Below are 5,512 nucleotides of genomic sequence, written 5' to 3'. Positions count from 1 at the left end.
GGGGTTCTCAACCTTTTTCACTTCGAGGCCCACCTTCTTCTCTGAAAAATTTTTAAAGGCCCAAACTCATTATCTAGAGGAAACAATTATTTTAAAGCTTTATATAGATAGATAGATAGATAGATAGATAGATAGATAGATAGATAGATAGATAGATAGATAGATAGATAGATAGATAGATAGATAGATAGATAGATAGATAGATAGATAGATAGATAGATAGATAGATAGATAGATAGATAGATAGATTCGCTGACAGAAACTGAACAGCTGTTCACTGAAACAACAGAGTCTCGCTGGATCCTTCTCTACAGGCGCACGTCCATTATAAAACACTCACAAGACATTAATTTGGACAACTATGCAGATATTTTATAGTGTTCACACAAAGCGAGCATGCTTAGTTTGTGAATTAACGGACTTGTGCGACTATGATACAGCACGAGTCGCAGACGTGAGGCATGTGCAAGCTGGTTATTATAACTCATCGTTACCTTTACATTTGCATGACGGTTTGATTTATACAACTAAGGATGTAGTCCTGGTTCTAGTTGAAGCGCAGCAGTTGGAAATTTAAGCCACAGTCTGCATTTAAAAGTGAGCCCAAATTAGTTTATTCAGTTACAGAAAACGGGAAATGCCATTACTTTGATCATTTTAATATGACAAATTTAATAATAAAATAAAATAATATTTAAGTAAATTTTTTAAGCTATTTTACAGCCCACCTGCAGGATCGCTGAGGCCCACTAGTGGGCAACGCCCCACCAGTTAAGAATCCCTGATTTAGACAACTCCAAAGGCGATTTTCCAACACAATCTTATGGCAATTCGTAACTTTGTGATTTAACGAATTTGCATGATCTCATACATACAACTTTGTATGATTTACTTATCCCCCAATGATGGTTGGGTGCCACGCCCCCTTTTAAAATCATACATTTCAGTATGATTAAACTCGTATGAATTAGCCGCTAAACTGACAAAACATAAAACACTTACGTTTCCTTGTGAGATCAGGCTGGATATCCTCAGTTTTTTAATTTTTTTGGAACCCTCAGATTGCAGATTATAACAAAATTATATCTCAGCCAAATAATATTGTACAATATCAAATTATAAAACAACTGACATTGTTTTCCAACTCATTTTATAAATCTCAATATCAAAAAAATGTACACATAAGACAAGTTTTGTAGTTCGACAACATATAGTTTTATGGGCTATAACGTGATTCTTACAATCAAAGTGAAAGGTGTTATTAACACCACTATTCATGAGAGTCAAAATACATACATGTCAAAAGAAATGAACGTCTCAAGCTAGCGTGATAACAAGATGGACACGGCATGCACGGACACCTGCTTGGGGAACATGTCATCTTCTCAACACATGCGGATCTGGTCCATGCAATAATAAATAATTAGGAAATGCCTCGCAGACAGCAGTGCATTCATATGCAGAGAGGAAACGTATGAATATATACAGTGTGTTTATTTGATGAAATGACTGACAGTGTTGTTTCCATGCAAGTCGGCGAGCTTTGATTACGCGCCGAGACCAGCCCACAGGACAGAAAGTGATGTGCCTTTATTAAAACGCCGCCGCAGTCGCTGAATGCATACAGATGCCATAATGTAATAGATAGCATCACGCGCTGAGTATAACGGAGCGGCAGGAAAGAGCGAAAGAGAGGGAGAGTAAAAATAAAGTCTGTCGGCTCAGTTGGTGTCGCCGTGCTGGAATTTGCATGTTATCAGAAGGAAAATATCTCAATCAAAATGTCACCCGCCGCCTGCAGTCCTCGGCTGGGCTTTGATGGCGCAGAGGCCAATTTCTCTAAAGTGGAGCTCAATGCAAGGACTCTCCAAGGGACAGAGCAACTTCCATCTTAGAATTTGATATGGATGACGGAGGATGTGAGGGAATTGTGCTTGGTGTTTTTTTGATGCACGTCGACTTCCAAACCAGCATCAGAATCAAAAGATCAAACGGTGACTTAGCTTATGCATTCAATCGAGATGCATGTTGTATTGTTTTGTAAGTATATTGCTGCCGTTGTTCTCTGTCTTATTAAGGAAGAGCTCAGCCACAAATGAAAATGAATCAAATTTAAAATTGGATGACCCATATGAGAACCAAACTGCAAAAATATGACATTCTGTCTTGTTTCTAGTCAGATTTTTAAAACAACTCTTATTCAAGAAGCATTGTCTAGTAATAAATATTGTTTTCAGAAATAATGAGTGAAATGAAGTGGGCTTTTCCTAAAAACAGGATAAATAACCTGCCATTGAGACAAGTAAAATGAAAAATAAGATTATTTTGCTTACCCTATTGGGAGATTATTTCAACACAAGTTCATTGTGAAAACGTACCCCTCTATAGATTTCTGGTGAGCATGAATTATGTAGCCAGAGCTACCTATAGCTGCATTTCATCTTTAAAACGAACGCCAGGGGGTGGTATGACACCGCCAACGGCTTCTGTTTCTTTTTGTGCTACCAGCTGACCGCTTACCTTCGTGTTGACGGCTTCTCCACTGTTACCAGTTTGCCCAGTGGCTTGTCACATACGTCAGGAGACTTGAGAGTCTGGCAAAGAAAGTTTCCCGAAAGCAGGTAAGACAGAAACATAAGGCAAAAAATAAACAAACAAGTAAATAACAGGGTGAGAATGTGGTAAGATCTGAAAATGTGGTAAAAATCAGGCAGCCACGAGGACTTTTCTTTTTCCGGATTGCCTTTAAAAACACAACTGGTGAGTTTAGGGAAAGGGGTGGGTGAGGGGTTCGTTCGCTCAGTCAGTCGACAGCGGCCTCTGGTGAATTTATGCAAGAACAGCAGGCGTGAATGGCACTCACGAGAGAAATTTGAGATTTAAAAAAGTGTACACAGCAACTTCTTTTGGATTCGTGAAAACAAAAACTGTGAAAAACGTACCTCCTGTGACGTATTTTGCACTGTCCAGAAATATATACAGGGTTACATATCAATAATGAGCCTGGGTTGGATTATTTTGATTTTTTTGGGGAAAAACTGTCACATTATTTTTTGAAAACAAGATAATTGTTTTGCTTGTCTAGAAAATGGTTCTTGATTTAAGATTTTTTTGATATCTGAACTAGAAACAAGACAAAAACCTATAGAAAAGCTTTGTTTTGTTAGTAAATATCAGTTTAGATCCTTTTAGAAAATGTTGTGCACACTTTTATAAAAGAGCTGGAAAAAAGAATGCAGACAGATTTAAACTGAATTAAATTGACATTTGGATTTGTCTTTTTGATTGTTTTAAAAAAATTTCCACGCACATGACAGCAGTGTTTTCAAAAAAATGTCCACTTTGAAATAAAAAAGTTTCTTGTTTTTGGCTGAAAACATTTTTGTGAAAATTACACAGTGGCTGCATCCGAAATTGATGATGAAAGCCTTTATTTGTCACATTCACTGTTACATGCAACAAAATCTTACCTATCCGGATAGAGGTAAAGTTGGTTTTATATTCACACATTCGTTCAATGACAACTTGTGACACACTCCCTATTTTGTTTACCATGGCACTTTGAATATTCGGTCTAAAATAACCTGCAAGTGTGACTTAAAAACAACATTAACAATATTTGACTATGAACAATGTTGTACTTTGATAGTCATTGGCTGCTTATATGATTTCGCTATTTAGAGTTTGCAAATAACACTTTCATGAAATTATATTATTAAGGGGAAAGTACAAATATGTGAATATAAAACCAACTTTACCTCGATCATATCCGGCCATACACAAACATCACAAACATCTTCAAGGGAAGACAGGTCAGATGAGAGGTTGCATAGAAAGAGGAAACAAGATAGATTAGCGAAAGAAAGGCGAAAAAAAGAGCGCGCAGATCTTTATGTGCGCTCTCAAACAAACGCTGCAGGTTGCCATTTAGTGCGTTTATGTAACGAGTATGTCTCCAGCATTTATTAGATTTGCTAGGAATGTTTATGAATGTCTCCAATAGACCTACAGAGTAGCAATAATGCATCCTAAAGTAAAGTGAAACGGCTATACGTCATGTTTGCTGGCCTCACATACCTGTCAGCCAGTCAGTCAGTCAGTCAGCACGTCACCTTAAAGCAGGCACGTGCACACATAGGGCTCAACCTGTGCAGTGCACATGCCCTTTTTAGTCTTGGATAGAAAGTGCCCTTCCAAAATGATCAAAAGTGCCCCCGCAACGCGACACACCCTCCGTCCCGCCCTTCAGTATGCGCGCAACAACACCACTCTTGAGTACGCACGCTCAACCGCAGGGAAAAACATGCAACAAACCCATGGATCATGGAAACAAACACATACGACCCTTCATAAGTTGGCACTAGCAGGTCTGCATCTTGACTTCGGAAAGCACGCGCAGTCATGAATAATTAAGAAGCTGGCTTTTCTCATAAAATAAGAAAACTCTGCTATGAATAATAATGAAAAACCGATGAGTCATCTTTGCACTTGCAGTTTTACTCTATACGTCACAAATTTTGATCCCGCCACAAAAATCATTTTAAACCTGAAAGCTGAAATTAGCTGACAAAAGCTCAAAATTATTCAGTTTCCCCCACAATTAAAGCTGACAGGTGCTAACATTGTCTTAACTGATACTCAACACACACAACGCTGCATCCCCAAAAAAGTACTTGAGGGTTTCTTGAACCTTTAAATCAGGGCAGTGTGAGATCAGGGGGAAAAAAAACCCCAGCAACAAGCACATAAACACATAAACATAACATCGCAACAAACTTTGCTTTGCATACTTCCCTACTATACAGTACATTAAAAACAGTATGCGAGCCAACTAGCATGTCCGAATTCATAGTTTTGGAAAAACAGTATGCGAAAATTAGAATTACTTAAAATTATTGTTTTAAGTATAAAGCAGTTTTGTAGCTAAAATGCTAATGCTGAAAATGCTAATGTTTTAATAATTTTGGCCACCACTGTATCTTGTTGATCATGGAATGTCATTCCTATCCAACAATGTAATCCAAATGAAATCCCCAAGCCTAGCTCATACAAAGAGGTGAAGTTGGTTTTATATTCATATATTCAGACTTTCTCCTCAATAATGTAATTTAAGGAAAGTATTCTTTGCAAATTCTAAATAGGGAAATCAAATTAGCAGCAAATGACTATCAAAGTACAATATTGTTCACAGTGAATTAGATAGTGTTAATGTCCCTACAGAAAAATCCAGCTTAAATCAGCCTAGGCTGGTTTTAGCTGGTCGACCAGCCTGGTTTTAGAGGGGTTTTGGCCATTTCCAGGCTGGTTTTCAGCCATTTCCAGCCTGGTCTTAGCTGGTCAGGCTGGGAGATGACCAGCTAAAACCAGCTATGTCCAGCTTAAACCAGCCTATGCTTATGCTTATGTCCAACTTAAATGTTTAGAAGTCATATTCGCATGCTAATTCTGATCGAATATTCAAAGTAACATAGTAAGCAATATAGACTTCTAAATGAACGAATGTGCAAATATA

Source organism: Danio rerio, chromosome 24 (genome assembly GCF_049306965.1).
Source record: "Danio rerio strain Tuebingen ecotype United States chromosome 24, GRCz12tu, whole genome shotgun sequence".
Lineage (NCBI taxonomy): Eukaryota > Metazoa > Chordata > Actinopteri > Cypriniformes > Danionidae > Danio > Danio rerio.
Note: the sequence above shows the minus strand (reverse complement) of the source record.